Here is a 10,013-nt window from a genome sequence, read left to right as displayed (position 1 = left end):
GGGGAGGGGAGGGGGGGGGGGGCGGGCGGGAGAGGAGGGGGGAGGGGAATGAGTAGTGACTGCTAATGAGAATGAGGTTTCTGTTTGGGGTGATGAAAACGATTTGGAATTAGATGACACTGACAGTTGCCCAACTGTGTGACTGTGTTAAAAACTACTGAACTGTATACTTTAAAAGGATGCATTTTATCGTATGTGAATTACTTCAGTATAACTGTTATAAATATATAGTTTAAGTATGTTGCTGTTATGAACTTAATAACATGCCCTCTGACCGATACATGGTAAAGATGTGTGTGGTGCAACGTCTCCTTCTCCTGACCTGCTTTTATTATGACACAGTCCCCTGTGCCTGCATTTTGCTTTCTCTTTTCTCGCTCTTTACTGGGTTTCTTTTTGTGGTTGCTAAATCTAGAGATTTTTTTTTTCTTTACTCAAAAGTGCTTAATTTGATATTAAGTTCTTGCTTGGTTTTGTCGAGTGAAGAGCATAAGTGAACACGAAAGAAGGTACAGTAAAAATCAGTGGTGTGCTGTTTACATTTTATCTCTATTTTTTTTTTTAATCTAGTCATTTAGTTGAATGAACATTGAAAGATTTATTTTAGAAGCGTAGACTTTCATGTGTGGTGATTTTTTGGAATGTAGCACATTGTGGGGGCTTAATATAAAAATTTACAACCATAGGAAGATGTCTATAATATGTTCATTCGGTGCATTGAAACAGTGTTTTCTCTTTGGAACTAATATGCATTGGAGGAAAGACCATTTTTTTAAAAAAAAATTTTTAGGGAAGACCATTTTATTTTTAATATTTTTAAAAATTTATTTCTAGGAGAGACAGAGAGACAGCGTGAACAAGGGAGGGTCAGAGAGAGAGGGAGACACAGACTCTGAAACAGGCTCCAGGCTCTGAGCTGGCAGTCAGCACAGAGCCCGACGCGGGGCTCGAACCCACGAACCGCAAGATCATGACCTAAGCAAAAGTCGGACGCTCAACTGACTAAGCCACTCAGGCGCCCCATAGGGAAGACCATTTTAAATAGCAGATCTCTGTATTATAATTTTTTAACTTAAAAATTATGATAAAATGCACATAACAAAATTTACCATCTTAACCATTTGTAAGTTTGCAACTCGGTAGTGTTAAGTACATTCACACTGTTATGCATCCAGTCGTCAGAACTTTCCATGTTGGAAAACTGAAAACTCTACTCATTGAACAGCCGTTCCCCGTTGCCACCTTCCCTGTCTCTGGTGACCGTCATTAGACTTTCTTTTTCTATGAATTTGACTGCTCTAGGTGCCTCATATAAGTGAACTTATATAGTATTTGTCTTTTTGTGACTGGCTTATTTCACTTTGCTTACTGTTTCCAAGATTTATCCATGCTCAAGCGTATGTCAGAATTTTCTTTTTAAGGCTGATTAATGTTTCATTATAAGCATATATCATGTTTTGTTTATCCATTCATCTATTAATGATCACTTAGGCTACTTCCACCTTTTAGCTCTTGTGAGTAAGGCTGCTGTGAACATGAGTGTGCAAATCTCTCTTCAAGACCCTCCTTTCAGGTTTTTTGGGTTTATACTCAGAATTGCTGGATCATGTGGTCATTCTACTTTTAATTTTTTTGAAGAACCACTCTACTGTTTAGCTAGCAGCCACATGATTTTACATTCTCACCAGCTGTGCACAGCGCTCCCATTTGTCCATAGTCTCACCAAAACTTGTTATTTTCTGTTTTTGGTTTTCCTTTTTTTTTTTTTTTAATAGCCATTCTCATTGGTGTGAAGTGGTATCTCCTTGTGGTTTTGCTTTGTATTTCCCTAGTAACTGATGATTATGAGCATCTTCTCATGTGCTTATTGGGTTTTTATGTATCTTCTTTAGAAAAACGTCAACTCAAGCCTTTTGCCCATTTTTGGATAGGGTGGTTTTTGTTATTGAGTTTTAGGAGTTCTGTATGTGTCTGGATATTAATCTCATATCAGATATGCATCCTGTGGGTTGCCTTTTTACTCTGTGTTCTTTGATGCACAAAATCTTTTAATTTTGATGAAGTACAGTTTGTCTATTCTTTGTGCTTGTGGTGTCATATCCAAGATATCATTGCCAAATTCAATGTCATGAAGCTTTCCCTATGTTTTTTTCTAAGACGTTTATAGTTTTAGTACTTATGTTTGGATTTTTGATTCATTTCATTGATTTTTGTGTATGATGTTAAGTAAGGGCCCAGCTTCATTATTTCACATGTGAATATCCAGTTTTCCAAGCTCCATTTGTTAAAAAGACTATCCTTTCTCCATTGCATGGTCTTGCAGACCTTGTTCAAAATTATTTGACCATGTATGTGAGAGTTCATTTCTGGGCTATTTCATTGGCCTGGATATCTGTTTGTTTTTATAACAGTGGCACACTGTTTTGATTACTATAGCTTTGTAGTATGTTTTTTTAAGTTTACTTATTTTGAGAGAGAGAGAGAATGAGAGAGAATGCATGGGGGAGGGACAGAGACAGAGGAAGAGAGAATCCCAAGCAGGCTCCATGCCGTCAGTGCAGAGCCTAATGCGGGGCTTGATCCCACAAATCGTAAGATTGTGACCTGAGCTGAAATGAAGAGTCAAATGCTTAACCGAAGAGTCAAATGCTTAACCAGTAGAACCACCCAGGTACCCCTGTAAGTTTTAAAATCAGGAAGTGTGAGTCCTCCAGCTTTGTTCTTCTTATCAAGGTTGTTTTGGCTATTCAGGGTCCCTTGAGATTCCATATAAATTTTATGATGGATTTTTTTCTGCTTCTACAAAAAATGTCCTTGGGATTTTGATAGAGATGGCATTAAATGTTTATAGATTACTTTATGTAATTATTAACATCTTAATGATACTAGTCTTCTAGTCCATGAACATGGGATACCTTTCCAATTATTTATGATTTCTTTAATTTCTGTGAGAAGTGCTTTGTAGTTTTCATTATACTAGTCTTTCATCTTCTTTGTTAAATCCTAAATTTTTTAATGCCCACCTAAATGGAATTTTTAAATTTCTTTTTTGAGTTTTCATTGTCAGTATATAGAAACCCAACTGACTTTGTGTGTTGATTTTTGTATTCTGCTACTTTGCTGAATTTGTTTATTCTAACAGGGTTTGTTTTTGTGGAATCCCTAGGCTTTTATACATGGAGGATTATATCATCAGCAAACATAATTTTATTTCTTTCCTTCCAATTTGGTGGCTTTTATTTCTTTTTCTTGCCTGATTGCTCTGGCTAGATCTTCCATTACTATGTTGAATAGAATTAGCAAAAGCAGTCATCTTTGTCTTGTGATCTTAGAAGACAAGCTTTCAATCTTTTGCCATCAAATATGATGATAGTTGTGGGATTTTCATATATGGTTTAGTTTCCTTTTACTTAGTTTTCCTTTTATGTTTACTTAGTTTCCTTTTAGTCTTTGTTTTTCTTTGAGTTTTTATCATGAAAGTGTATTGATTTTTGTCATGCTTTTTAACATCAATTGAAGTTATATATTTATCCGCCTTAGTTTTATTACTGTGGTATATTGCTTTGATTGGTTTTTGTATGTGGAGCCATTCTTGAATTCTAGGGAAGAAAAATCCCAATAGGTCATGGTATATAATCCTTTCAATATGCTGCTGAATTCAGTTTGCATCAGTGTTTATATAGGGTATGTAGTTTTCTTGTAATGTCTTTGGCTTACATATCAGGACAATGCTGGCCTTAGAATTAGAGAGTGTTCCCTCCTGTTTTTTGGAAGAGTTTGAGATGGTTTGGTGTTTTTTAAATGTTTGGCATAATTCACCAGTGAAAACATCAGGACCCAGGCTTTTCTTTTTTGGAGAGGTTTAAAAAGTTTTTTTCCCCCAGTTTTACTGAGATATAATTTGCTGTGTCACTGTATAAGTTTAAGGTGTACAGTACAGTGGTTTGATTTACATATATTGTGAAATGATCACAACAGTGAGTTAACATCCATCATCTCATAGAGGTAAAACAAACGGAACACAAAAAAATTTTTTTCCTGTGACGAGAACTCTTAACTTTCATGTGTCATATGTCAGTATTACTATACTCATCCTGTTGTACAGTACATTCCTAGTACTTATGACTGGAAGTTTGTAATTTCTGACCACCTTCTTCTAATTCCCTTTTCCTCCTCTCTGCCTCCAATAGCCACAAATCTGATCTCTCTTTCTGAGTTTGGATTTTTTTTTTATTCTGCATATAAGTGAGATCACACATTTGTCTTTGTCTGATTTATTTCACTTCACTTAGCATAATGCCCTCAAAGTGCATTCATGGTGTCACAAATGGCAGAGTTGCCTCATTTTTTATGGCTGAATAATAGTCCATTGTATATACTGTGTATATATATATGTCACCCATCCATCAATGGATGCCTAAGCTGTTTCCATGTTTTGACTATTGTAAATAATGCCACTGTGAACAGGAGGGTTCAGTGTTGAGTTAGCGTTGCTTCCTTTGGATAAATATCCAGAAGTAGGATTGCTGGATTGTGAGGTATTTCTGTTCTTAAGTTTTTAAGGGTCCTCCATTATGTTTTCCATAGTGACTACACCTGTTTACAGTCCCACCAACAGTGCAACTGAGGGTTCCTTTTTCCCAACGTCCTCACCAGCATTTGTTGTATCTTTTTGATGATAGCTGTTCTAACAGGTGGTTAGACCTCCTGTTCTAACAGGAGGTGGTAGTTCCTTGGGGTTTTGATTTGTCTAATAATTAGTGATGTTGAGCATCTTTTCATATGCTTGTTAACCATTCATATATCTCTGGAAAAATGTCTGGTGATGTCTTTTGTACATTTTAAAAACTGGATTATTTGGGCTTTTTTTGGGTATTGAGTTGTACGTGTTCCTTACATATTTTGGATATTAACCTTTTATCAGATACATGGTTTGGAAATATTTTTTGTTCCCATTAGATTGTCTTTTTACTGTGTCATTTCTTTTGCTCTGCAGAAGCTCTTTATTTTGATATATCCCCACTTTTTTTTGTTGCTTGTACTTAAGGTTTTCTAGCTGAGAAAACATTGCCAAGACCCATGTCATGGAACTTTTTACCTGTGTTTTCTTCTAGGTGTTTCATGGTTTCTGGTCTTATATTTAAGTCTTTAATCCATTTTGAGTTAATTTTTATGAGAGGTATAAGAAAAGGGTATAGTTTCATTATTTTACATGTGAATATCCCATTTTCCTAGGGCCATTTATTGAAGAGACTGTCTTTTCCATTGAGTATTCTTGACTCACTTGTCAAATATTAGTTGACCATATATGCTTGGGGTTATTCCTGGACTTTCTGTTCTCTTCCATTGATCTATTTGTTTTTAGGCCAGTTCCAGACTGTTTTGATGACTATAGCTCTGTAGTATAGCTTGAAATCAGGAAATGTGATGCCTCACTCTTTATTCTTGTTTCTTAGGATTGCTTTGGCTATTTAGGGTCTTTGTGGTTCCATATAAATTTTAGTATTGTTTTTATACTTAAAAAATGTCATTGGAATCTTGATAGGGATTGCATTGAATCTATGGATAGCTCTTGGTAGTATTGACGTTTTAACAATATTTTCCCAGTCTATGAACATGGGATACCTTTCCATTTATTTTCATCTTCGATTTCTCACATCATTATACCTTTCAGAGTAGAGCTCTTTCCCCTTCTTGGGTAAATTTATTCCCAGCTATTTTATTGTTTATGATGCTGTTGTAAATGGAGTCATCTTATTTTTCAGATAATTTGTTGTTAGTGTGTAGAAACACTACTGATTTTTGTATGTTAATTTTGTATCCTGCAGCTTTATTGAGTTTGTTGGTTAGATCTAACAGGCTTTTTTTGGTGGAGTCTTTAGGGTTTTCTATATATAAAATTACATCATCTGCAAATAGACAATTCTCCTTACACCTTTCCAATTCTGATGCCTTGTATTTCATATCTGATTGCTCTGGCAAGGACTTCTACTACTGTGTCGAATAGGAACCGTGAGTGGGAGCCCTTGTCTTGTTTCTGGTCTTAGAGGAAAACTTTCAACCTTTCACCACTGAGTATATGTTAGCTATGAGCTTATATATGGTTTTTATAGTGTTGAGTTGCATTCCTTTTATACATAATTTGTTAATAGTTTTTATCATAAACAGATGTTGAATTTTGTCAAATGCTTTTTCTGCATCTGTTGAGATAACTGTATGGCATTTTTTCAGTTCTGTTAATGTGGTATATCACACTGATTAGTCGGGGTTGAACCATCTCCTTATCCCAGGTATAAATCCTACTTGATCGTGGTGAATGGTTCTTTTAATGTGCTTCTGAATTTGACTTGCTAGTATTTTATTGAGAGTTTTTACATCCACCTATTCATCAGGGATGTTGGGCTGTAGTTTTCTTTTCCGATAGTGTCCTTTTCTGGCTTTGGTGTCAGGGTGCTGCTAGCCTCCTGAAATGAGTTTGGGTGCATTTCTTTTCAGTTTTTTGGAAGGGTTTGAAAAGAATTGGCATTGATTCTTCTTGAAATGTTTAACAGAATTCACCAGTGAAGCCCTCTCATGCTGGGCTTTTCCTTCATTGGGAGAATTTTGATTACTGATTCAACCTTCTTACTAGTAATTGCTATTCAAACTTTTCTATTTTTTTCTCATTCCATTGTGGTAGTTTGTTTCTAAGAATTTTTACATTTCAACTAGGTTGTTGGTATATAGTTGTTCATAGTACACTCTTACAGTCCTTTCTATTTCTGCAGTATCCACTGTAATGTCTCCCCTTTCATTTATAATTTTGCTGATTTGGGTCATCTGTCATTTTTCCATGGTTAGTCTAGGCTAAGGTTGTGTCCGTTTTGCCTTTCCAAAAAGTCAACTCTTAGGTTGGTTAATCTTGTCTATTGTTTTTCTATTCTCTATTTCATTTATTTTTTTCTCTAATCTTTATAATTTCCTTCCTTCTGCTAACTTTGGGCTCGCTTTGTTTTTCTGGTTTCTTAATGTGTAGAGTTAGGTTGTTTATTTGGGATCTTTTTAATGTAGGCATTTGTTATGAACTTTCCTCTTAGAACCGTATCCCACACATTTTGGTATGTTGTATTTCTATTTTTATTTGTTTCAAGGTACACTTTTATTTCCTGTTTAATTTCTTCTTTGATGCATTGATTGTTCAGAAGCGAGATTTTCAGTGACTGATGCAATCTCCTTACTAATTATGGGTCTCTTCAGATTTTCTGTTTCTTTGAGATTCAGTCTTGGTAGGTTTTGTGTTTCTAGGAATTTGACCATTACATCTGGGTTATGCGATTTGTTGTCATATGGTTACTCATAGTACTGTCTTATAATCCTTTTTTATTTCTGTAAAATTGGTAATTTCCCCACTTTTGTTTCTAATTTTGAGTCTTCTTTTATTTCCTTAGTCCACTTAAAGATTTAATATTGTTAATCTTTCTAAAGAATAAATTTTTTATTTCATTGATTTTTCTCAACATTTTTGTTCACTATTTATCTGCCCTAATGTTTACTTTTTCTCCCTTCCGGTAGCTTTGAGTTCATTTTATTCTTTTTCTACTTCCTTAAATTATGAAGTCAGGCTGTTGATTTGAGATCTTTCTTCTTTTTTAATCTAAGCATTTATAACTATCAATTTCACCCTTAGCCCTGTTTTTCTTGAGTCCTTAACTTTTGGTATGTTGTAGTTTTATTTTCATTCGTTTCTTAATACTGTCTGATTTATGAGTTTTTTCTTTGACCCAGTGGTTATTTAAAAGTTTTAATTTCCACAGATTTGTGAATTTTTCAGTTTTCCTTTCATTCCTTATTGATTTCAAACTTCATCCCATTGTGGTCAGAAAAGATACATTGTGCAATATCTGTGTCTTTTTTTGTTAAAAGATATATAGACATTTTCAGAGCAGTTTTAGGTTCTCAGCAAAATTGAGCAGTATATATGTTCAGAGATTTCTCATTTACTCCCCCCCCCTTTAAAAAAATCTATTGAGAGTTAATTTGTGGCATAGCAAATGATCTATCTTGGAAAATTTCCCATTTGCTCTTGAGAAGAATGTGTATTTTGCTGCTGTTGGGTAGTGTGTTCTATATATATATCTGTATATCTAGTTGGTTTATTGTGGTGTTTAGGTCCTCTCCTATTTATCTTTGGTCTGGTCATTTTAACCATTATTGAGAGTGAGTATTGAGGTCTTTGTCATTGGAGAATGATTAATGTCCCCCTTCAATGGTGTCAGTTATTGCTTTGCATATTTGAAGATTATTGGTAATAATCTTACCATTGTACTATTAATTGAGTACATTTATTAAAGAGTACAGTGATTAAAACCTGAAAATCCACACTGCCCCATATCCTACAGACATTCAGATTTCATCAGCTGTCCCACAAATGTCCTTATTTGGGGACCACGATCCAATCCAGGATATAAATTGTATTTAGTCGCTGTATCTCCTACATCTCCATTAATTGGCACAGTTCCTGGGTCTTGGTTTTTCCTAACCTCAATACTTTCAAAGAGTACTTTTTGTTATTTTGCAAAATGCCCCTCAGTTTGGGCTTATGTGCTGTTTTATGATTAAATTCAAGTCACTGGTGTTTTGACAAGAATACCAGAAGGGCAGCGTCGTGTCCTCAGACCATCATATTAGTAGGCACACAATGTTTATACGTTTCGTTACTGTATGAGTGTCCTGTGGGGAGATACTTTGAGACTATGTAAATGTTTTGTTTCTCTTCTTAATTTCACCCACTAATTTTAGCATCCATTAGAATTCTTGCCTGAAACAGTTATTGTTGTGCATATGAAGTGGTGACTTCTTATGTTTATCATTTTTTTCTATAATTATTAACTGGAATTCTACTACTTCGGAAGTACTTTTCCCTTCTCCCCCATTCATTTATTCAGTTACTTCTTTAAATCACTATGAACTCATGGATGTTTGTTTTATTCCCCGAGTTACACCCCCTTGCCACCATTATTAATTTGTTGCTCAGATTGTCCCAGGTTTGGCCATTGGACGCCCCTTCAAGTTTCTTTTGTGTCTTTGGAACACATCCCCATTATTTTTTGAGTTGCGTCCTCCCCCGCCCCCCAGCACCATAGGAGTTCCAAGTGCAACTTTAGATAGTATGTTTTTTAAATGTGTAGTTTGTGTTGACAATGATTTTTGGCTGTTCCCAGGTATGAAGATACATGGGCTGCACTTCACAGAAGAGCCAAGGAATGTGCAAGTGCTGGAGAGGTAAAGAATGCACTAGTCCTGTGGGGAAAGTCTCTTTTTGCAGTGTTCAAGTTTAAAGACTTAAATTTGGAATTGCATGAAAGCGTTTTCAGGCTATCTGAAACTGAATTTAGTGGTTATGAAACTCCCTAAATTAAATTTTTTGTAATTTCTCTAAACCCGAGTTGAGTTAGGCTTAGAGAGTTTATGGCTTTTATCCTCAAGTCACAAGTAGGTGTTTGGTTAATCTCAGTATAATGTTTTGAATTTGAGTCTGAGGCCTAAAATCATTAATTTGCTTACCAAATAAATGTAACAGTTTAAGGGGTCATCCTCAAGTCACTTAGAAGAACAAACTGTTTTGAGGCACTATGTGTAGAGTATATAATGTATAAAAGTTACTTGTGATTAAAAGTATTTGGTACGTGTACTTACAGCTTTATTAGCCAAGATTAAATATTCTGCCCTGTGGTGATCAGTCAAACTTATTTAAAAAAACAACAACAACACACTTCTGTGATTCTGACTTTTAATTAATGTAGACTGACTTTCTTAACCACTGACCTCAATGTGTTAAGTTGTAATAGTTACATAGAGAAGAAGTAATACATGTGATGAAAATTAGCCGTTAACGTTTCTCTTAGAAGTTACTGAAAAGGGGGAATGGAGGTTTCTGGAAGTAATGCAGACCAGGTACTTTGAAAAACCCTGTAGCTATAAAACACTTAAATACTGGATAGATATTTTAAAAATTATTTAATGCATTAGGCTCA

At 35.1% G+C, this 10,013-nt stretch overlaps 1 protein-coding gene across 3 annotated transcripts in view; it reads left to right on the top strand.

Annotated features, from left to right (window-relative positions):
- The window catches only part of DTNBP1 (dystrobrevin binding protein 1), a 119,664-nt gene that overhangs the window by 2,833 nt on the left and 106,818 nt on the right, over window positions 1-10,013 (top strand). For all 3 annotated transcript variants that reach the window (XM_077770124.1, XM_077770122.1, XM_077770123.1), the window contains exon 3: window positions 9,201-9,261. The gene's annotated coding sequence lies outside the window, so the exon portion shown is untranslated. The remainder of the gene's footprint in view (window positions 1-9,200; window positions 9,262-10,013) is intronic.

The sequence above is a fragment of the Crocuta crocuta genome, unplaced genomic scaffold (genome assembly GCF_008692635.1).
Source record: "Crocuta crocuta isolate KB4526 unplaced genomic scaffold, BGI_CrCroc_1.0 scaffold24, whole genome shotgun sequence".
Classification (NCBI taxonomy): Eukaryota; Metazoa; Chordata; class Mammalia; order Carnivora; family Hyaenidae; genus Crocuta; species Crocuta crocuta.
This window is presented reverse-complemented; position numbering and strand designations above follow the sequence as displayed.